The sequence below is a fragment of the Pelophylax lessonae genome (genome assembly GCF_965119305.1).
Source record: "Pelophylax lessonae genome assembly, chromosome: 8".
Lineage (NCBI taxonomy): Eukaryota > Metazoa > Chordata > Amphibia > Anura > Ranidae > Pelophylax > Pelophylax lessonae.
Genome location: NC_138775.1, coordinates 33,823,218 through 33,848,295, shown reverse-complemented (window position 1 = coordinate 33,848,295; position 25,078 = coordinate 33,823,218). Strand labels below are relative to the sequence as shown.

The 25,078-nt window shown below is 41.9% G+C and overlaps 1 protein-coding gene across 1 annotated transcript in view; it reads left to right on the top strand.

The window, feature by feature from the left end:
• The window catches only part of LOC309561275 (uncharacterized protein), a 209,080-nt gene that overhangs the window by 141,142 nt on the left and 42,860 nt on the right, over positions 1–25,078 (top strand). The window lies entirely within an intron of this gene.

Sequence of the window (25,078 nt, the reverse complement as noted above, 5' to 3'; positions counted from 1 at the left end):
TGTGCCACGTAACACATTGTGTGTCCTGTACCCTGCTATGTGCCCTGTACCATATTGTGTGCCCTGTACCCTGCTGTCCCTTGTAGCAAGATATGTGCCCTGTACCGCGTTGTGTGCCCTGTACCCTATTGTGTGGCCTGTACCTTTCTATGTGCCCCGATGTGCCTTGTACCATGTTGTGTACCCTGCTGTGTGCCCTGTACCATGCTGTATGCCCTGTACCATGCTGTGTGCCCTGCACCTCCCTGTACCATGTTGTGTGTCCTGTACCCTGTTATGTGCCCTGCTGTACCCTGTACTATGTTGGCCCTGCGGTGTGCCCTGTATAATGCTGTGTGCCCTGTTTCATGTTGTGTGCCCTGTATTATACTGTGTGCCATGTACCATGTTGTGTGTGTAACCTGCACTATGTTGTGTGCCCTGTACCCTGCTATGTGCCCTGCTCCATATTGTGTGCCCTGATTCATACTGTGTGCCTTGTACCCTGCTATGTGCCCTGTACCATGCTGTGTGCCCCATGCTCTGCTGTGTGCCCTGTAACTTGCTGTGTGCATCGTGATATGCTCTGCTATGTGCCCCATATTATTCTGTTTACCCCATTGTGTGCCCCATGTTCTGATTTGTGCCCTATGCCCTGCTGAGTACCACATGATGTGTCCTATGCCCTGCTGTGTGCTCTATGATGTGCCCAATGTTCTGCTGTGTGCCCCATCATGTGCCCTTTTGTACTCTTCTGTGTCCCCCTGTAATGTGCCCTGGTGTGCCCCATAATGTGCCCTGCTGTCCCCCCTGTATTGTGTCCTGACCTCCTGGGCTCTGTCCTGCTGCTCCCTGTACACTGCTTATGTCAAGTTAAACCCAGAATTGAGTATCTGTGCAGAAGAAAAACAGCACAAGTTTCACATAAAATAGGTAAGTTCTATTATTTATTTCTATTATTTAATGCTATTTCCTAAAATAATTAACCAATGTTCCGTGAGCTGTAGATCTGAATGCTATTTTAGGAGTTCCCCAAGATCTCAAACCTTTTTCCAGGGGTTCCTCAACTGTAAAAAGGTTGAGAAACACTGACCTAGAGTGTCAGATGGGCTGGGAAGTTCCCAGGGTCAGGGCAGCACAGGAGGACAAGCAATACCAAGCGGCTCCCATGGGGGTTACAATTATCTTTCTTATACCTTCTAGTGCTAGATTGAATGTGGTTACTAGAGGTTCTTTAAGTGAAATGCAGAGTTTTGGGTCTTTGGAAAATATACAGAGCTTGCTATGTCACAATGATAAAATACGTAACATATTAAAACTCATCAAATATTGCAAATTCTTCCATGGAACACTGTGAAGCAACCCATATGCTCTTTCATGAAATGTCCTACTTCCAGAGAAAATTGTATTTGATCTGGTATGATAATATAAGCAGACAACGAAGACCTCAGCAGCATTGCAGACCAACAGATAGGATGAACAGGTACTTTTGGCTTGCACTGCTCCTGTGCTATGGATGGAGCCTGTCCCATGCAGCCAACACAAGTGAGTATTACAATGATTACATGTTCTTATTTGTGTTATTAATGTTTATAAAGCTGGTGTTCCCCTTGTTTATAGGAGAAAATGGACTCTAAAGTCAACATTTTTTTAAAAAAAATTTTTGGATGGGGTAGGAATTGGTTAAACCACTTGTCTGTTTTTTTGTTTTTTTTTTGCTACCTGTGTCACATTCAACAGAATTCCTTTTGCTTCCAGTTGTCACCAGAACAGGTGTCCCTTTTGGAAGATTTCTCCCCTATTCCTGATGTGATGACTCATCATTTTGAGTTTCCCATTACTTTCAGTCCTGGTGACATTGGGAATTTTATGTTAAAATTAAAACCCAGAAAGTGATTGGGTGTGTTTGCTCTGCCCTCTCTCTACGGATTAAAGCAGTGGCAGGATGATAGTTGGCAGCATGAATGAGCTCAGGAGTGTGATCCTATTCTGAACCCACCTGAGCAATCCTGTCAGGAAGCATTTGATCAATCATAAGCATCCAAAGCTATCCAAGCTTCCCAGTCGCATATACTGGTGCATCTCATAAAATTATAATATCATCAAAAAGTTAATTTATTTCAATTATTCAATTAAAAAATGAAACTCATACTGTATATTTTATTTAGATGGGTTACAAACAGAGTGATATATCTCAAGCATTTCTTTCTTTTAATTTTGATGATTGTGGTTTACAGCTAGTGAAAACCAAAAATTCAGTATCTCAGAAAATTTGAATATTACATACAGAAATGTTGGCTTACTAAAAAGTATGTCCATGTACAGTATAGTATGTACTCAATACTTGGTCGGGGCACCTTTTGCATGAATTACTGCATCAATGCGGCGTGGCATTGAGGTAATCAGCCTGTGGCACTGCTGAAGTTTTACAGAAGCCCAGGTTGCTTTGATAGCGGCCTTCAGCTCGTCTGCATTGTTTGGTCTAGTTTCTCTCATTTTCCTCTTGACAATACCCCACAGATTCTCTATGGGGTTTAGGTCAGGCGAGATTGCTGGCCAATCAAGCACAGTGATACCATGATCATTAAACCAGGTATTGGTACTTTTGGCAGTGTAGGCAGGTGCCAAGTCCTGTTGGAAAATGAAATCAGCATCTCCATAAAGCTGGTCAGCAGAGTGAAGCATGAGGTGCTATGGAATTTACTGGTAGAGTGCTGTGCTGACTTTGGACTTGATAAAACACAGTGGACCAACACCAGCAGATGACATGACTCCCCAAATCATTAATGACTGTGAAAACTTCACACTGGACCTCATGCAACTTGGATTCCTTGCCTCTCCACTCTTCCTCCAGACTCTGGGTCCTTGATTTCCAAGTGGAATGCAAAATTTTCCACAGTCCGTGATGAATTGGGAAACTGTCATATGCTGGTGTTGGTCAACTGACATTTCCTGTTTACACTGTGATCAGCTGTGATTGGACACAGTTGATCAAACATCATAGGTTCTTTACTGTGATTGGTGATGCCCTGTGTCTCAGGGACATGGCACACCACCGATCACCACGCTGCACGCCCACACAGGCACACATGTGCGGCAAGAATGGCCATATGTTATTTTATATACAGCAGGCAGGAAACAGTTAAGGTGGCTGCTTATGAAGAAGATAAAGCTGTTCATGTCCACTTTCCTGAAAAAGGTCTGAAAAGTTCTGAGGTAGTTTTTTGTGATATTGTATCCATATGGCTTGTAAACACCAATAAGCCTTCATTGTTATTGGAAATAGGAAATATACACACTCTGGAATCTGATTGGGGTCCCCTTTCCAAATAAATTTTAAGTCATCTATGAAACATTTGTAAAATACTATAATTTGTGAGTATTGCATGCGTATGTGGGCCCAGGATGTCTTCAAGATACCCCATGACCAAGTTTGCATAGCTAGGAGCAAATTTGGTTCTCATAGCTGTCCCCCTTCTTTGGATGTAGTATTTTAATTGAATAGAAATTAGTTATGGGTCAAAATAAATGGGATTCTTTCCAGAAGGATTTTTTTTTTTTTTGGTCAGATTGCTTCAATGTGATACTGTTTTAAAGCTCTAGAAATGGAATATAAAGATGGAGCTTTATTGGTGGAAGATCAGCATAATGCCCAATGTCTTGTGTGCACTGCTAAGGCCTATGAACGTAGGGTACTTTTCCTGAGTGATATATGGGGCCACAGTTGGTCACATCCCTTTCAAAATGCTAGTGGCCAGGCCAATTTAGTACATCCTGTAAATTTCCCACAGTCCAATTTAAAACTACCACGAAAGTAGTTGATACTACGACATAGAGCAGTTACACAGCACTAGCTGACTAGAGCTAGACCTCTGCACTAGACAAAATATCCTCCCCATTGTCAAGGTATCTTCCCCATGTTGTGGGCATGTGGCCTGGTATGGTTTAGGAGGGCGGGAGCACACGCTTGTCTCCCTTTTCTGGCCTGCCAGGCTGCATGCTCATATGATGGTTTGGTATGGATTTTGGTAGGAACACCATGCTTTTTTCTTGTTTTTTTGCATGGAATTCCCCCTTAAAATCCATACCAGATCTGAAGGGCTGTCATTTACTAGCAAATGTAAACATTATTTTTTTCCTTTTGCAAATGTCAGTGTTGCTGTAGCAGGTTGTATGCATTGTGCACATTCATCAGGTTCAGAGCATCCCCTAGGCATGGTATTCAAAGTATGTTTGCATTTTAATGTTGCCCATTAAGCATTATTAAAACTGCTGCTCCCCATCAAACAGAATTTTACAATTTTTTTTTATTATTTTCATGCATGTTTCCCAAGGGCAGTGCCCAGCCCACCACGCCATTTGTTTTAATATTCTTTTCCTATTATCCTTTAAAATTACCATTACTGTTTCTCAACATTCAGATCCCATTGACTTCAATGGGGTTAGGATTTGGCACTCGAAAAATTAGTAAAACCTGGTGAACCACCATCGAACCGAACCCAGGTACGTTTGACTTAACACTAGTCACAACTTTCTGTTCATACTTTCTGTGACTGTATCTAACTACCTTCTTGATAGCCCTTTCAATATGTCCAAAATAAGTAATTTTCCATTTAGTCATGTCAGGGAGTTTACACAATTAATTAAATTAGCAATATGGATTAATAAATTATTCAGTAGACAACAGTGCCTCCTGTTTTCCAACATAAAAATACAAATGAATAAATATAACCACACTAACTCAACAAATGTAACGTGTAGAGATTTTTTCAGCACACTAAAACTGTATGAAAGTATGGACTACAGAATGATAAAGTAAGCAACAATTTATTCACCAATCAAGTCCCTAACAATCGCATATATCAGTATAATTTATCACATAACATAGACACATGTGAATTAATATCACTAACTACAGCACTATATAGGATAACAAAAGATTTAGGCCTAGGAACTTATAAATGGTTAGATCATTTATTTTCATTAAAAAGGTATCACCTCCACTGGCTCAAAGTACAAACAATTTGGACTAAATTGCAGACAACAAGGTCTGCCCAATCAGATATTCCCCTTAGATTCTTCTGAGGCAAAATGAAAGGGGTTGAGTCTATGCTACTAGCTACACTAAGGCTCCATGCACACTGACTTAAAAATTGCTGCTACTACAGGAGTTTTGTATTCTGCCTGTAGAAGCAGCTCAATGCTATACTATGTGTCCATGCACATTAGGACGATTACAGGCAGATTATGAGCTCAACATTTAGAGGCAGGAAAAAAAACCTTCTGGTTTGCATTTCAAAATGGAACTTACTGGCAGAAAAAAACACAAAACTCTCCTAAACTTGTCTAACCACTTAAGCCCCGGAAGATTTTACCCCCTTCCTGACCAGGGGTTTTTTTGCGATTTTTTACTGCGTGATTTTAACGGACAATTGCGACGCTGTACCTAAACAAATTTTACGTCCTTTTTTTCCCACAAACAGAGCTTTCTTTTGGTGGTATTTGATCACCTGTGCGATTTTTACTTTTTGCGCTATAAATAAAAAAAGAGCGTAAATTTTGCAAAAATAACAATATTTTTTACATTTTTTTATATGAAATTCCCCCAAAAAAATGTAAAAATCAAAATTTTTGGTGTTTTTTTTTTAACGCGTAATGGCGGCGATCTGCGATTTTTTTGCGGTACTGCGACATTGCGGCGGACAGATCGGACCCTTGACTGACATTTTTGACACTTTTGGGGTTACCAGTGACATTACTGCAGTAATCAGTGCTATACATATGCACTGTTACTGCAAAATGACACTGGCAGGGAAGGGGTTAACTTTATTGGGGAAGGAGGGGTTAAGTGTGTCCCTAGGGGCGTGCTTTTTACTGTGATTGGACATGGCTACTAGTGTAGGAACAGTGATCAACGGTCCTACATAGTAGAACCGTATGATCACCATTCCTACACAGGGGAGAATGACAGGCGGCTTGTTTACATCAGCCGCCTGCCTTTCTCCCTTCACGGAGGACGATCGCGAGTGACCGGCGGACATCGGATCCGCCGGTCACACGCACTGACTTCCCAGTGAATGAGCCGGGGCAGGCACGCGCCTTCACGGGCGGGTGCGCGCCTCCGTGGGCACGCGCTTGCCCCCTATTGGCTCACAAGGAAGTGACAGGCTAGTGACGTATATATACGTCACTTTGCCTGGCCGGGGCTGACCACCGCCGTATATAGTCGTGCGGCTGTCGGCAACCTGCTAAACTTTGTAAAAAAAATGTTCCACATGAGCGTTTTTTTATGCCAAACGAACAGGCATTTTTTTAAGCCCAGTGTGCATTGAGCATCTCGATCTAATTACAATAGTCCTAACCTAGTTTCACCTAATTACAAGATTCCTTAGTGGAGGTGATACCAATAGTGTTGAGCGAACACGGACTGTATTATTCGTGTTCGTACCGAATAATTGGATTTTTGTTACCCGAACACGGACCCGAAAACTTTACTGTATGTTCGGATTTAAAATCCGTGTTCAGTCATTTTATTTCTGGGTTTGTATGCAATGGCGCGATTTAATGGCGGGCTTTCAACAGCCAATCAACAAGCGTTTAACTGGTGTGCCTTAAGCCATCCCAGTAATGCCTACTAATGTATTAGTAGCTGTGATTGGCCATCTGAAGCATGTGACCATGTTTTTATAAGTTCGAGAGCCCCAGCGCGCCGCGTCATTCTGCTGTAGATTAGGGACAGAGCACACATCATACGTGCTGGCTGCTGATTAGGGACAGACAGTGAAAAATTATATTGTGTCCGAAAAGAATTCAGGGTCAGGTCGGAGTGCAGGCAGGGCGAGATATTAGGGCATTTTAGGGCGAGGCTGGAGAATAGACAGGGTCAGTGTTCTACATCGATTTTGCTGTGTGTGGGGTGGTGCAGTGAACACAATCTTTTTGCCCGCTGAGGAGGAGGGAGAAAAAAATATTTTTTATCAGTCAGTTGTGTGCAGCGTTTTTCCTTCAGTGCTGCTGACTGTGATAATACACTGCTATGTTCACATGTGCTATTATTGAGTGATTTTAAAATGTATACACTTTTTTCTATTCCACTATTCAATATACACCCTTTTGGGTTAAAAAAATTAAATTGTGGCATAGTCTGTACTAATCTATTTAAAAATTACAAACTTAAAGGGGAATTTTCTTTTTTTTTTTCCCTTCATAGCCTGCAGCAGAGCTGACTGATAAAAGACACTGCTGTGTTCACATGTGCTATTGAAAAATCACCAATTTGATATCATATTTTCTATTCCGCTATTAAATCTGCACCCTTTGGGGTAAAAAGAATTAAATTGCGGGATAGTCTGTATCGGTACGTGTGAGATACACCTTTCCAATTTTTGGGGCGCATCTCATACCGCCGAGGATTGCAGGGTGCTTCAGTTTGCCTCCTGCCTGTTCCGAACTCCTCCTACTCCTCATCCTGCCTTTGGGGTACAAAAAATAGTAATCGGGGCCTAGTCTGGGTCTGTACGTGTGAGATAGATACACCTTTTGATATCATATTTTCTATTCCGCTATTCAATCTACACCCTTGGGGTAAAAAGAATTAAATTGCGGGATAGTCTGTATCGGTACGTGTGAGATACACCATTCCAATTTTTGGGGCGCATCTTATACCGCCGAGGATTGCAGGGTGCTTCAGTTTGCCTCCTGCCTGTTCCGAACTCCTCCTACTCCTCATCCTGCCTTTAGGGTACAAAAAATAGTAATCAGGGCCTAGTCTGGGTCTGTACGTGTGAGATAGATACACCTTTTGATATCATATTTTCTATTCCGCTATTCAATCTACACTCTTGGGGTAAAAACAATTAAATTGCGGGATAGTCTGTATCGGTACGTGTGAGATACACCTTTACAATTTTTGGGGCGCATCTCATACTGCCGAGGATTGCAGGGTGTTTCAGTTTGCCTCCTGCCTATTCCGAACTCCTCCTACTCCTCATCCTGCCTTTGGGGTACAAAAAATAGTAATCAGGGCCTAGTCTGGGTCTGTACGTGTGAGATAGATACACCTTTTGATATCGTATTTTCTATTCCGCTATTCAATCTACACCCTTGGGGTAAAAAGAATTAAATTGCGGGATAGTCTGTATCGGTACGTGTGAGATACACCATTCCAATTTTTGGGGCGCATCTTATACCGCCGAGGATTGCAGGGTGCTTCAGTTTGCCTCCTGCCTGTTCCGAACTCCTCCTACTCCTCATCCTGCCTTTAGGGTACAAAAAATAGTAATCAGGGCCTAGTCTGGGTCTGTACGTGTTAGATAGATACACCTTTTGATATCATATTTTCTATTCCGCTATTCAATCTACACTCTTGGAGTAAAAACAATTAAATTGCGGGATAGTCTGTATCGGTACGTGTGAGATACACCTTTACAATTTTTGGGGCGCATCTCATACTGCCGAGGATTGCAGGGTGTTTCAGTTTGCCTCCTGCCTATTCCGAAACTCCTCCTACTCCTCATCCTGCCTTTGGGGTACAAAAAATAGTAATCAGGGCCTAGTCTGGGTCTGTACGTGTGAGATAGATACACCTTTTGATATCGTATTTTCTATTCCGCTATTCAATCTACACCCTTGGGGTAAAAAGAATTAAATTGCGGGATAGTCTGTATCGGTACGTGTGAGATACACCTTTCCAATTATTGGGGCGCATCTTATACCGCCGAGGATTACAGGGTGCTTCAGTTTGCCTCCTGCCTGTTCCGAACTCCTCCTACTCCTCATCCTGCCTTTGGGGTACAAAAAATAGTAATCAGGGCCTAGTCTGGGTCTGTACGTGTGAGATAGATACACCTTTTGATATCATATTTTCTATTCCGCTATTCAATCTACACCCTTGGGGTAAAAAGAATTAAATTGCGGGATAGTCTGTATCGGTACGTGTGAGATACACCTTTCCAATTTTTGGGGTGCATCTTATACCGCTGAGGATTGCAGGGTGCTTCAGTTTGCCTCCTGCCTGTTCCGAACTCCTCCTACTCCTCATCCTGCCTTTAGGGTACAAAAAATAGTAATCGGGGCCTAGTCTGGATTTGTACGTGTGAGCTAGATACACCTTTTGATATCATATTTTCTATTCCGCTATTCAATCTACACCCTTGGGGTAAAAACAATTAAATTGTGGGATAGTCTGTATCGGTACGTGTGAGATACACCTTTCCAATTTTTGGGGCGCATCTCATACCGACGAGGATTGCAGGGTGCTTCAGTTTGCCTCCTGTCTGTTCTGAACTCCTCCTACTCCTCATCCTGCCTTTGGGGTACAAAAAATAGTAATCAGGGCCTAGTCTGGGTCTGTACGTGTGAGATAGATACACCTTTTGATAACATATTTTCTATTCCGCTATTCAATCTACACCCTTGGGGTAAAAAGAATTAAATTGCGGGATAGTCTGTATCGGTACGTGTGAGATACACCTTTCCAAATTTTGGGGCGCATCTTATACCGCTGAGGATTGCAGGGTGCTTCAGTTTGCCTCCTGCCTGTTCCGAACTCCTCCTACTCCTCATCCTGCCTTTAGGGTACAAAAAATAGTAATCGGGGCCTAGTCTGGGTTTGTACGTGTGAGATAGATACACCTTTTGATATCATATTTTCTATTCCGCTATTCAATCTACACCCTTGGGGTAAAAACAATTAAATTGTGGGATAGTCTGTATCGGTACGTGTGAGATACACCTTTCCAATTTTTGGGGCGCATCTCATACCGACGAGGATTGCAGGGTGCTTCAGTTTGCCTCCTGCCTGTTCCGAACTCCTCCTACTCCTCATCCTGCCTTTGGGGTACAAAAAATAGTAATCAGGGCCTAGTCTGGGTCTGTACGTGTGAGATAGATACACCTTTTGATATCATATTTTCTATTCCGCTATTCAATCTACACCCTTGGGGTAAAAACAATTAAATTGTGGGATAGTCTGTATCGGTACGTGTGAGATACACCTTTCCAATTTTTGGGGCGCATCTCATACCGACGAGGATTGCAGGGTGCTTCAGTTTGCCTCCTGTCTGTTCTGAACTCCTCCTACTCCTCATCCTGCCTTTGGGGTACAAAAGATAGTAATCAGGGCCTAGTCTGGGTCTGTACGTGTGAGATAGATACACCTTTTGATAACATATTTTCTATTCCGCAATTCAATCTACACCCTTGGGGTAAAAAGAATTAAATTGCGGGATAGTCTGTATCGGTACGTGTGAGATACACCTTTACAATTTTTGGGGCGCATCTCATACCGTCGAGGATTGCAGGGTGCTTCAGTTTGCCTCCTGCCTGTTCCGAACTCCTCCTACTCCTCATCCTGCCTTTGGGGTACAAAAATAGTAATCAGGGCCTAGTCTGGCTCTGTACGTGTGAGATAGATACACCTTTTGATATCATATTTTCTATTCCGCTATTCAATCTACACCCTTGGGGTAAAAATAATTAAATTGCGGGATAGTCTGTATCGGTACGTGTGAGATACACCTTTCCAATTATTGGGGCGCATCTTATACCGCCGAGGATTGCAGGGTGCTTCAGTTTGCCTCCTGCCTGTTCCGAACTCCTCCTACTCCTCATCCTGCCTTTGGGGTACAAAAAATAGTAATCAGGGCCTAGTCTGGGTCTGTACGTGTGAGATAGATACACCTTTTGATATCATATTTTCTATTCCGCTATTCAATCTACACCCTTGGGGTAAAAAGAATTAAATTGCGGGATAGTCTGTATCGGTACGTGTGAGATACACCTTTCCAATTTTTGGGGTGCATCTTATACCGCTGAGGATTGCAGGGTGCTTCAGTTTGCCTCCTGCCTGTTCCGAACTCCTCCTACTCCTCATCCTGCCTTTAGGGTACAAAAAATAGTAATCGGGGCCTAGTCTGGATTTGTACGTGTGAGCTAGATACACCTTTTGATATCATATTTTCTATTCCGCTATTCAATCTACACCCTTGGGGTAAAAACAATTAAATTGTGGGATAGTCTGTATCGGTACGTGTGAGATACACCTTTCCAATTTTTGGGGCGCATCTCATACCGACGAGGATTGCAGGGTGCTTCAGTTTGCCTCCTGTCTGTTCTGAACTCCTCCTACTCCTCATCCTGCCTTTGGGGTACAAAAAATAGTAATCAGGGCCTAGTCTGGGTCTGTACGTGTGAGATAGATACACCTTTTGATAACATATTTTCTATTCCGCTATTCAATCTACACCCTTGGGGTAAAAAGAATTAAATTGCGGGATAGTCTGTATCGGTACGTGTGAGATACACCTTTCCAAATTTTGGGGCGCATCTTATACCGCTGAGGATTGCAGGGTGCTTCAGTTTGCCTCCTGCCTGTTCCGAACTCCTCCTACTCCTCATCCTGCCTTTAGGGTACAAAAAATAGTAATCGGGGCCTAGTCTGGGTTTGTACGTGTGAGATAGATACACCTTTTGATATCATATTTTTTATTCCGCTATTCAATCTACACCCTTGGGGTAAAAACAATTAAATTGTGGGATAGTCTGTATCGGTACGTGTGAGATACACCTTTCCAATTTTTGGGGCGCATCTCATACCGACGAGGATTGCAGGGTGCTTCAGTTTGCCTCCTGTCTTTTCTGAACTCCTCCTACTCCTCATCCTGCCTTTGGGGTACAAAAGATAGTAATCAGGGCCTAGTCTGGGTCTGTACGTGTGAGATAGATACACCTTTTGATAACATATTTTCTATTCCGCAATTCAATCTACACCCTTGGGGTAAAAAGAATTAAATTGCGGGATAGTCTGTATCGGTACGTGTGAGATACACCTTTACAATTTTTGGGGCGCATCTCATACCGTCGAGGATTGCAGGGTGCTTCAGTTTGCCTCCTGCCTGTTCCGAACTCCTCCTACTCCTCATCCTGCCTTTGGGGTACAAAAAATAGTAATCAGGGCCTAGTCTGGGTCTGTACGTGTGAGATAGATACACCTTTTGATATCATATTTTCTATTCCGCTATTCAATCTACACCCTTGGGGTAAAAAGAATTAAATTGCGGGATAGTCTGTATCGGTACGTGTGAGATACACCATTCCAATTTTTGGGGCGCATCTTATACCGCCGAGGATTGCAGGGTACTTCAGTTTGCCTCCTGCCTGTTCCGAACTCCTCCTACTCCTCATCCTGCCTTTAGGGTACAAAAAATAGTAATCAGGGCCTAGTCTGGGTCTGTACGTGTGAGATAGATACACCTTTTGATATCATATTTTCTATTCCGCTATTCAATCTACACCCTTGGGGTAAAAACAATTAAATTGCGGGATAGTCTGTATCGGTACGTGTGAGATACACCTTTACAATTTTTGGGGCGCATCTCATACCGCCGAGGATTGCAGGGTGCTTCAGTTTGCCTCCTGCTTGTTCCGAACTCCTCCTACTCCTCATCCTGCCTTTGGGGTACAAAAAATAGTAATCAGGGCCTAGTCTGGGTCTGTACGTGTGAGATAGATACACCTTTTGATATCATATTTTCTATTCCGCTATTCAATCTACACCCTTGGGGTAAAAACAATTAAATTGCGGGATAGTCTGTATTGGTACGTGTGAGATACACCTTCCAAATTTTTGGGGCGCATCTTCCACCGCTGAGGATTGCAGGGTACTTCAGTTTGCCTCCTGTTCGGACCTCCTCCTACTCCTCATCCTCATCCTGCCTTTAGGGTACAAAAAATTGTAATCGGGGCCTAGTCTGTGTTTGTACGTGTGAGATACACTGTTTTGTAAATTTTTTTCTATTCCGCTATTCAATATACACCCTGTTTGAGTGTAAAAAATTAAATTACGGCATAGTCTGTATCGGTACATGTGAGATACACCTTTTTACATTTGTTTGGCGCACCTCCTTCCACCGCCGAGGATTGCAGGGCGCTTCAGTTTACCTCCTGTTCCGAACTCCTCCTACTCCTCTTCCTCATTCTGCCTTTAGGGTACAAAAAATTGTAATCGGAGCCTAGTCTGTGTTTGTACGTGTGAGATACACCGTTTTATAAAATTTTTCCTATTCCGCTATTCAATATACACCCTTTTGGAGTGTAAAAAATTAAATTACGGCATAGTCTTTATCGTTTCATGTGAGATACACCTTTTCAAATTTGTTTGGAGCATCTCCTTCCACTGCCGAGGATTGCAGGGCGCTTCAGTTTGCCTCCTGTTCCGAACTCCTCCTACTCCTCCTCCTCATCCTCCCTTTAGGGTACAAAAAATTGTAATCGGGGCCTAGTCTGTGTTTGTAAGTGTGAGATACACCGTTTTATATCCTTTTTTCTATTCCGCTATTCAATATACACCCTTTTGGGGTGAAAAAATTAAATTTGTGTCATACTTTGCATATTTGACTGTGAGATACACCCGTTGTATTTGTATACTGTTTTTTTATTCCGCTATTTAATAAACACCCTTTTGGGGTAAAAAAAAATAAATTGCAGCATAGTTTGCATATTTGACTGTGAGATACACCCGTGCGATACTGTTGTTGTTTTGTTCCGCTATTCAATAAACACCTTTCTAGGGCAAGATCATAAATTACAGAAATATGAGGAGACCGTCAAATAGGGGCCATGGCCTGGGTCGTGGTGCTGCTGGTAGAGCTCCTGTTGCAAGGAGAGGACGTGGTCGATCTGTGCTAGCTACACGCACAAGTGAAACACCTTCCTCAAGTGTGAGTAGGCGACAGAACCTGCAGCAGTATTTGGTAGGGCATCATGCGCCTCTAGAAGTGATGAGGCCAGAAGAAGTACAGGCGATAGTAGATTGGGTTGCTGACAGTGCCTCCAGTTCCTTCACATTGTCTCCCACCCAGTCTACTGCAGAAAGGTCAGAGTTGGCACCTGCAGCCAATGTCCAACCGTCTTTCACCTCACCCCCTTGCAAATCAGGCAAGCAGTCTGAGCCCCAAGTCATGCAGCAGTCTCTTCTTCTTTTTGATGACTCTGTCAGCAGGGTTTGCCAGGGCCATCCACCTAGCCCTGCCCCAGAAGTGGAAGAGATTGAGTGCAGCGATGCCCAACCACTTATTTCTCAAGATGAGTACATGGAAGGACCATCGCAGCACGTCTCCGATGATGACGAAACGCAGGTGCCAACTGCTGCGGCACTCAGAATTGTGGAGACCGACAAGGAGGGCAGGGGTGAAGACTGGGTGGAAGATGATGTGGAGGACGATGAGGTCCTCAACCCCACATGGAATGAAGGTCATGCAGGTGACCTGAGTAGTTTGGAGGAGGAGCCGGTGGTCGCACAGAGCCACCAGCACAGCAGAAGAGGGAGCAGGGTGCAGAAGCGGAGCGGCCATGCCCTAGACACTACGCCTGCTACTGCCCAACGCAGCAAGGGACCGAGCGCACCAAAGCCAGCTCAAAGAAGTTCTCTAGCGTGGAAGTTCTTCAGAAAATGTGCTGATGACAGGATTTATTAACAACAACATTATCAGTGCCCATCAATGCTTATCATCGCCCATGAATGCAGTCTATCAGTGCCCATCAGTGCAGCATATGTGTGCGCAGCCTGTTGCATAAGGGTGTGCACCTCAAAGCTCAAACACATAATGTTGCATGTGTGTGTGCATGTGTACATATAATGACGATGTCAGTAGGGCAGAGATTGGTGTCAGTAGGGCAGAGATTGGTGTCAGTAGGACAGAGATTGGTGTCAGTAGGGCAGTGGATTGTCAGTAGTTTTTATTTTTATTATTTTATAGTTTATTATTTTTACAATTTTTTTAATTTTTTTTATTCTTTTTAACAAATTTTTTTTACAGACTCATTAGGGGGTTTTGGTGAAATATCAGGAGTTTAATCAGGGGGAATCTGTGCCACACAGGGTGATTAGGGTGTGCCCAGGCACACATGGCACACCCTGTGCGCACATCTATGCAGTGCAGTCTATCAGTGCCCATCAGTGCAGCATCATCAGTGCAGCCTCATCATTACCCATCAGTGCAGCCTCAGCAGTGCCTATCAATGCAGCCCCCCAGTACCCATCAATGCAGCCTAATCAGTGCTCATCAATGCAGCTTTACCAGTGCCCAGCAATGCCCAGCAAAGCAGCCCCACCAGTGCCCATCAGCACAGCCTCATCAGTGCCCATCAATGCACTCTCACTAGTGCCCATTATTGCAGCTTTATCAGTGCCCATAAATGCTCATAGATGCAGCGTTATTAGTGCCCATCAGCACAGCCTCATTAGTGCCCATCAATGCAGCCTCATCAGTGCCCATCAATGCCTATCAATGCAGCCTTACCAGTGCTCATTAAGCAGGTTTACTGGTGCCCATCAATGCAGCTTTACCATTGCCCATTAATGCAGCCTAAACAGTGCTCATGAAGGCAGCCTGATCAGTGCCCATTAATGCAGCCTGATCAGTGCCCAAGAATGCAGCCTTACCAGTGCCCCTCAGTAGTGCCCATCAATGCAGCCTCAGTAGTGACTATCAATATCAAGTCACCATTGTCACTTTATATTTATGTTTCTTTTGAAGGCATAGTTAGTCCTCATATTGGGACGAATATCCTGTTTGCATACCTATTGACTTTTTTGGATTGTCATTTTTGCACATAGCACCTTTTTTCACAGCAGATTATATTCTATGGATTATTTACGCTTGTGTATATGCTTTTAATCATTGCACATTTTGTGGCACTACGAGCACCTTGGATTTACTATTTATACCTTTTTTTATGAATCACAGATTTTATTTATCCACTTATGATTACACTTATTAATTATTAATTTATGCTATTTATGTCAGGATAAGCGCGGCTTTAACATTTTTACCTATTGTGATTGATCCAGTTATTTATGAAAGGCTGAGATAAGAGCTGCAGCTGATCCCATCTCTTACATTTGTTCCAGTACTCTTTTCATCCACTAGTGATAGCGCAGGGGCTACTCCTTTTTACGAAGCCTCGCCATTGCCCATCAGCGCAGCCTTTCCAGTGCAAGGGAAGAGGGAGGAGACAAAGAGGAGAGCCAGCTGGATCTGTTGCCATTTTTTACTTAAGAGATAGGATAACCGGATTATAGCAGATCTTTGATGGAGGACAAACTCACACAGGCACCATGCTTTAGTTTTCTCAGGAACACACACTGCAGTCTCTGCTGCCTCTTTTCTCTTTTTTTTTTTTTAGTTAGTGAGTGCAACTTTATTTAAACACTTCCTGGTTAACAAACAGACAACATATTCATATGACTGTAGATCAATGGATAAGCTGTATAAGGGCATATAAACAAAATGTCATATATCTTAACACCCCCACTTGCTCTTATACTGCTTATGAAAAATAGTTTAGTACAGTTACATCATTTTACTCTGTATACTCCAAAAATATAACTCACAAACCTATCAAGCTTAAACTTTGTTATTGGTTTAGTCACAACATCAGCTACCATTTTATCCGTAGAACAATACTCAAGATCTATCTTGCCTTCACTCAGAATAGACCTAAGGAAATGGAATTTAATGTCAATATCTTTGATGGTAAACTGGGTTCTTTGCGAGAGTTATCGCACTCTGATTGTCTTCAAAAATCTTCACTGGCTCAAACTGACATTCACTGTCCAATTTTCTCAGCAGTTGTGCAAGATATAGACTCTCCTGTGTGGTTGCAGCTAATGCTATATATTCAGCTTCACATGAAGATAGTGCAATTGTTGGTTGTTTCTTTGATTTCCAAGAAATCAGAGGTCCATTTTCAGTCAGGCTAAAACAATATCCTGTTGTGCTTCTCCTATCAATCTGGTCTGAGGCCCAACTGGCATCACTATACGCCTCTAGCTTTAACTTCTCTTTACATTTTCGGTAGCATAGTTCAAAATTGACAGTTCCTTTCAAATATCTCAGTACGAGTGTGTTGTACACTTGGTTGTGAAAAGTGTTGTGACAGTTTGCTTATAGTCCAACTCAAATCCGGTTTTGTACACGTAGCCACATAAATCAAACTGCCTACTATCTCCCGATAGCTTTCTACATCTGCAAGTTCCCTTTTGTCGTCAAAATCTAATTTTTGTTCACAAGGAGTAGATCTCGGTTTACAATCTGACATACCAAATCTTTCTATCATTTTCAAAATGTATCTCTTCTGATTCATCTTCACCGTTTCACTAGTCTGTCTAAAATCAATGCCCAAAAAATAGCTCAGCTTTCAAAGATCCTTCATTTTGAATTTTGTCGCTAGTGTTGACTTCACATCATTGAGTAGTTTTTCGTTGCGGGAGAACAGCAGACCAAACAGAAATAAACAAAACCGCCAATCACGTTTAACTTCCGTAAAACTAAGAGGGGTATATGCTAATGCCAGGAGCCTAGCTAATAAGATGGATGAGTTGGAAATGTTAGTACATGAGGAAGACATAGACCTTGTGGGAATAACGGAAACTTGGTTCGACCCCTCACATGACTGGCTGGCCAATATCCAAGGGTATTCGGTGTACCGGAAGGACAGGGTTGGTAAAAGAGGGGGAGGGGTATGTCTCTATGTCAAGAACAATATAAAGGTGCTAGAAAGGAGTGACATTACGGATGGGATGAGCATGGATTTAGAATCTGTGTGGGTTGAACTCGATAGGGAAGAAGATAAGGGAAAAGTAGTTGTGGGGGTTTGCTATAGGCCACCTAACCAAGGGGAGGAGGTAGAGCTGGAATTTTTAGCACTAATAGGTAAAGCGGCAAAACTAGGATCAGTCATCATATTGGGGGACTTCAATTATCCCGACATTGACTGGGAAGAGGGGACTGCACACTCGCATAAGGCCCGGCTATTCACGGAAACCTTACAGGATAACTACATGTCGCAGTTGGTGGATTCCCCTACTAGAGAGAATGCTATCCTGGATCTATTGATCACTAATGACCCAGACATAATCTCGGAGGTAGGAGTCCAGGACAACCTGGGCTCTAGCGATCACAGGATGATCACATTTAGTATAAATAACAATATAAAAAGGCAAGTGGGGAACATAAGAACCCTAAACTTCAGAAGGGCAGACTTTCCAAAATTGTACTCATTGATGGAAAGGGTAAACTGGGACCAAACCCTGGGATCACTGACCACAGAGGAAAAATGGGAATGCTTTAGAACAATATTAAGCAAAGGCATCTTGCAGTGCATTCCTATGGGGAATAAATTTAGAAGAGACAAAGCCAAACCTGGCTGGCTAAACCGTAGCGTTAAAAAACTTATTAGGGGAAAAAAATTGGCCTTCAAGAAATATAAATCAGAGGGCACAGTATCGGCCTTCCAGCAATACAAGGAGGAAAATAAGAAGTGTAAACACGAAATCAAGATGGCTAAAATCAACTTTGAGAGACAAATAGCGGAGGATAGTAAAAAAAACCCAAAGAAATTCTTTAAATATATCAACAGCAAAAAAACTAGGGCAGAGCATATTGCACACATAATTAACGATGATGGGAGGATGGTTACAGAGGACACTGAAAAAGCAACCGTGCTGAATTCTTTTTTCTCGTCAGTCTTTACGCAGGAAAAGGAAGGGTACACTGACCATGACTGTATGGTTAGTAGTAATACACAGGACTTGCCACTATGGCTAACAGAGGGGGAAATCAGGGAAAGACTGGATAAACTTAACACAAACAAATCACCAGGCCCGGATGCTCAAGGAACATGCTCAAGGAACTCAGTATGGTTATATCTAGACCACTGTTCCTGATCTTTGCTGACAGTATTAGGACAGGAGATGTACCAGGGGATTGGAGGAAGGCTAACGTGATTCCGATATTCAAAAAGGGCCAGAGACATATCCCGGGAAATTATAGGCCTGTCAGTCTGACATCAATAATATGTAAACTTTTGGAGGGGATGATAAGGGACTATATCGTAGAGTATGCTAAAGACAACAACATCATCAGTAGTAACCAGCACGGGTTTACAAATGGGCGTTCTTGTCAAACCAATCTCTTAGCATTCTACGAGGAAGTGAGCTGTGAGCTAGATAGGGGGAGACCAGTGGATGTGGTGTACTTGGATTTCGCTAAGGCGTTTGATACAGTTCCCCACAAGCGCTTAATTTATAAAATAAGGTCTGCAGGTATCGACAGCAGGGTTTGCTCTTGGATACGGAATTGGCTAAAAGGCCGTGTCCAAAGGGTAGTAATAAACAGCGCATACTCAGACTGGTCTGAGGTAGTAAGTGGGGTGCCCCAGGGCTCAGTCCTGGGACCAACCTTGTTCAATTTATTCATAAACAGCATTGAGGAAGGGATCAGTAGTTCGTTATCAGTTTTTGCAGATGACACAAAATTGGCCAGGGCAATAACTGCACAGCATGAAGCAGATATCCTACAGAATGACCTGGACAAAATTACGGAGTGGGCAACGACATGGCAAATGAGGTTTAATGTGGAGAAGTGTAAGGTTTTGCACTTGGGGACCAAAAACATAAAAACACAATACACGTTAGGAGGGGAACCCTTGGGGGAATCAAAAATGGAGAAAGATCTGGGAGTCTTAGTTGATGATAGATTAGGCAACAGCATGCAATGCCAAGCGGCAGCTTCCAAAGCCAACAGAATATTAGCATGCATAAAGAAAGGGATGTATTCCAGAGATAAGACTATAATCCTTCCACTTTATAAAACTCTGGTCCGACCGCATCTGGAGTATTCTGTCCAGTTCTGGTCGCCAGTCCTCAGGAGGGATGTGTTGGAGCTGGAGAAAGTCCAGAGAAGGGCAACTAAACTGATTAGGGGGTTGGAGGACCTTACCTATGAAGAGCGGCTGCAATCACTCGATTTATTTTCCCTGGAGAAAAGACGTCTGAGAGGGGACATGATAGCAATTTATAAATATCTTAATGGGGATCTCAGCTTAGAAGAAAAGCTGTTCATTCGAAGGAATTGCATGAGGACTCGAGGTCATACAATGCGATTAGAGGAGAAGCGTTTTAACCTCAGGCAACGTGGGGGGTTCTTTACTGTTAGGGCTACAAGATTGTGGAATTGTCTACCACAAGAGGTGGTTTCTGCGGGTAGTATGGTGACTTTCAAAAGACTCTTAGACTTACATCTCAAGGATCAGGAGATTGAGGGCTATGTTAGATGATTACAGTCACACACACCTACACAGGTTGAACTGGATGGACTATTGTCTTTATTCAACCTCACCTACTATGTAACTATGTAACTATGTTGCTTGCAGCAATGATGAGATCATCCACCCATATTAGTAATATTGCTTGTTCATCTCGGTTCTGTTTGACATATACACAATGGTCTACAGAATTTTGTATAAATGCATTTGAACATAAATAATCATGTAGCATCTAGTTCCAGCTTCTTCCCGATTGCTTAAGACCATACAGTGACTTTTTTAGTTTGAGAAAAAGCTTTTTATTGGTGTCATCTTTGATCTCAAAACCTTCTGGTTGGTCTATATATATATATCACAATCAATTGGGGCATGCAAGTAAGCTGTCTTCACATCCATTTGATGCAAGATTAAAAAATATTGTGCTGCCATTTGCATCAAAATGCGTAATGAAGTAAAATTTGCAGTTGGAGAAAAAGTTTCCATGTAGTCGATTCCCTTTACTTGATTATAGCCTTTTGCTACAAATCTGGCTTTGTACGTTTCAGTTCCTTTTGCATTGCTTTTTATTGCATACACCCATCTACCCCCCACTGAATGTTTGCCTTCTGGTAGTGTGGTCAATTTGAAGGTATCATTCTCCTTTAGTGATTCCATCTCATCTTTCATTGCATTTAACCAACTTTGTGACTGGGGTGTTTCCATAGCTTCTCTGAAGGTCTGAGGTACATCATGTACTCTATAGCAGTAATCTATGTTCATCAGTATCTGATCATCACCAACAGATTCTAGTACATAGTCATTTAAATACTGAGGAGTTTTTCTATTTCTTGTAGGGTATCTTGTACCATGGTCTTCATCTTTGTCCTCTACAATCTCCTCTAAAGAATCTGGGGTATCATTAGTCATTGGACCTGATACAGGAATTACACTCCTTTCCTCATAGAAATCATTATTATTGTCCAACAGCTCAGTCTGAGTTTGTTTCTCGATTACATCATTTTCAATAAATTTTACTAGTCTGTGCTTGAAGACTTTGCCAGTTTCAGGGTAATACACTAGGTAAGAGGGACTATTTTTGTCATATCCTACAAAAATTCCTTTTGTGCATTTTGGATCCAGCTTTTTCTTATCATGTTTGTATGCAAAACATTCTGACCCAAAAATCTTCATTTTTGAAAAGTCTGGTTTCTTCCCTGTCAGTATGTTGTATGACGTTTGCTTCGAACGATTGTTAAAACATCTATTTCGAATCATAGCTGCTGTCATCACTGCATATGTCCATAACTCTTTTGGTACTTTTCTCTCTATTAGCATACATCTTGCCATCTCTATCAGTGTTCTCCAGTTTCTTTCAGCTGTTCCATTTTGATGTGGTGAATAAGGTGCTGAAGTCTCATGTCTTATGCTCTTCTTTATGAGTAGTGACTGGAAGTCATTCGATGTGAATTCGGTACCATTGTCTGACCTCATTCTCTTGATGATCCCATAGGGAGCAGTATCAGCGATAAACATCTCTGTGGCTAGAACTGTGTCACTCTTGTTTTTCAGAAAGTATACAAACACTGCACCAGAATAATCATCAGTGAATCCTGTGACGTATTTGAATCCGTCCTTTGCAACTGGCTCTATAGGACCTGTTAAATCTGTGTTTACTAGTTTAAGTGGGTATTTTGCACGGGTGTCAGGCTCCCTGTTTCTACTCTGAGCAAATTTTCCTTGGTTACAAATCTCACAATTTAGGTTGGACTTATCAACCTTACCTTGGATCTTCATTCCATCTACTAGTTTCTGTAGTTTTAAGATATCATCGTAATTACAATGACCTAGGATTTCATGCCATGTCTGAATATCATAACAACCGTAACAACTGTCATCGCATCCCTTATAGGTGTTCAAATAGTAAAGCCTGTTGTATTTCTTTATAACAAATTTTGTACCATTCTTATGGGCCAGAATACTGTCAACAGACGCCCCATTTCTTGTTGCTGCTTCAACAGAGAAAATGTCTTGTGGATATGTGGGGATAAACAATGCGTTTTGTAACAATGTCCTCCTTTGTCTTCCCTTACTGTCCATTAGGTACACCTCAGCGTCGCCTCTCTTGAGTGCTACACCGGAAGTTCTTTTCCCATCTGCCAACTCCATGTAGTGTTTCTCTGGCCTAAACGAGGTGTCAAATCTTTTAAATTTCTTGATGTCTGTGATACTATGCGATGTTGCTCCTGTATCTACCATCAGGCTTTTTGCTTTGGGATTGCTTAACTGGTCTTCGCTTATTTTAAAAGCAAATGTTTGTTCTGTATCATCCACTACATGCTTTACATTGTCTCGTGCTTTTCGTCTGCACAATGTCTCACTGTGAGTGGAGCTCTTACAATAATTACACCACTGTGTCTTCCTTTTATTCATTCTGCATGGACATGCATTGGCTTTATGACCTTTCTGATGACAACTGTAGCAGACAATGATGTCTTTCTCCCTTGTTGGTACAACAGGGGTGCTGATCTTCATTACATTATCAGTGCTTGTGCTGCTGTGATATTTTTCAGTGTCCTCAAAAATCCTTAACTGGGTTTTAAAGTCAGTAAAAGTCATATCTTCTTTACCTTGTGTTATGTGGATTGTAAATGGTTTGAATGATTCAGGCAGGCCTTTAAGAATCATAGCGACTAACAGTCCATCACTGAGGGTCTCTCCTGCATTTCTAAGTGCTGTAATCGCTGTTTCTGTGCGTATGATATAGTCTGTGACACTTTCACATTCAGACTTCTGAAGAGATGTTAGTTCTGTGTATAAATATATGATAAGTGGCTTACCTTGGCCAGCATAATGATCTCTCAGGATTTTCAGCGCTTTTCTTCCATTATCAGTTGCTTCTCTCATTATAAGAGATAGACTTTTATCATCCAGGAATTGTATTAACTCAGCATAAGCTTCTTCATTCTTATTCCTGTCTTCCACAGGGTCTGCTCCTTCTGATGGTTCTTGCAGGATTGTTTCTTTAAGATTCATCAAGCGCAGATGGCCTAGGAATTTTGTCTCCCACAGCTCATAATTTTTCTCATCTCCATCGAAAAGCAGCCTGTTCCATCGGCTTGTTCCCTCTCTCCTGGGCCCATAACCTGTTGCCATTTTTTACTTAAGAGATAGGATAACCGGATTATAGCAGATCTTTAATGGAGGACAAACTCACACAGGCACCAAGCTTTCGTTTTCTCAGGAACACACACTGCAGTCTCCGCTGCCTCTCTTCTCTTTTTTTTTTTTTTTAGTTAGTGAGTGCAACTTTATTTAAACACTTCCAGGTTAACAAACAGACAACATATTCATATGACTTTAGATCAATGGATAAGCTGTATAAGGGCATATAAACAAAATGTCATATATCTTAACAGGATCATCACACAGAGCGGGGATTGCCCGCTGTGACAGCTTTGATATGAATCGCGTGACGCTTGCAGTGTCACAAAGTCTCGCCTCCTGGCCCGGCTCCTATGATAGACGTCACACGTCCTGGCATTGGACCAGTGTGCTGTCTATCAAAGGAGTCGGTCCAGGAGGCAGGACTTTGTGTGACTGCGAGCGCCACAGATTCAAATCAAATCTGTCACAGCGGGTGATCCCCGCTCTGTATGATGATCCGGTCGGCTATCCTCTTCCTCTCCTCTCTCTTCCCCTGGCCGATATGCGAGCAGACAAGTGGACATTTTGAGGGTTGTTAAATGGGATATAATATTTTTATCCTGCGTTAAATTTAAATATTTTATCTTTATAATAAGATGTACAGTATAAGTACAGTCCCTGATGTGTGTAATATTATTTATGATAGTAATCTTTAATGTACTATCGTTTTAATCCTTTGATATTTGTTAAAAGATGTGTGATTTATCCGGAGATCAATTTTTATAGATTATTTATTACTCATTTAAGGATATCTGGATAATATCACATTTCATGATTTTTTATCTTACTTTTCATCACATATTATACAAACATTACAATTTCCTATTTCCAAGTATTACAATAATACATATGTATGGTGACATAATTCTTGTCATCATTGAGTCTTTTTAGATAGTTTGAAGCTCTATATACAGTATACTGTACATAATTTGACAAATGTTTGAACACTCTAAAGTTTTACCATATACGGTATATATTTTTCCCTTCCCATATTGTCCCTAAAGTTTAAAATTATTTTAAGAATAGTGAAATGAAGTCAGCCCACTCTCATTTGTAGAGAGGTTCCAGAAATATTCTTCTTGTTCATCATTCCTTGTGTACTGTTTCTCAGTTTATTAGCCATTTTAGACAGTGAAACAATGGATCCAGATAACCAGGGTTGTTTCTTGCTATCTTGGGTAAGTAGATAGTTGTAGACTGTGTTTTTACAGGTATGACACTAAAGGTTTCTTAATGCTTTGCAGAGAAAAATTGTTTAATTTATAGTCAATTTCTCTTATTCAGGCTTGTTTGAGTACAGATATGGCCCTATGTCCATTGATTGGGAAATATCTTCAATAGCCATGGAGGTCTTGACAAACTTTCCTTTCACATTAAACTTTAATGTCTTTTGGTTTTAAAACCTGTAAACCTGTTGTGGTGGGTTTATCCAAAGATTATTTTGAATAATCCATTAAGTAGCCATATTATTGATAATTTCATATCAGAAAACCTTGACAGTCATCTGGGCTTCTACTGAAAGTTGTTGAGGGGTCCATTATAAGATTTACTGATTTGAATCTTGTTCTGCAAAAATAGTGAGATTTTCGTGCAGTTTGACCTTTAGCAACCACATTTCCCTTAAGGCTAGTATGTCTACGAGTACTTGCATGACCACAGGGCCTGAGGTGAAATACTATATTTATAGGATTGGGATGCTCCCCAGTGACCAAAGAGAAAGAAATAAAATACCACGTCAGTTGGCATCGTGATGTGAAAAGGTTCAATGCAGGTATTATGTGCAGGAGTAACCAAAATTTGTAACTGGCTG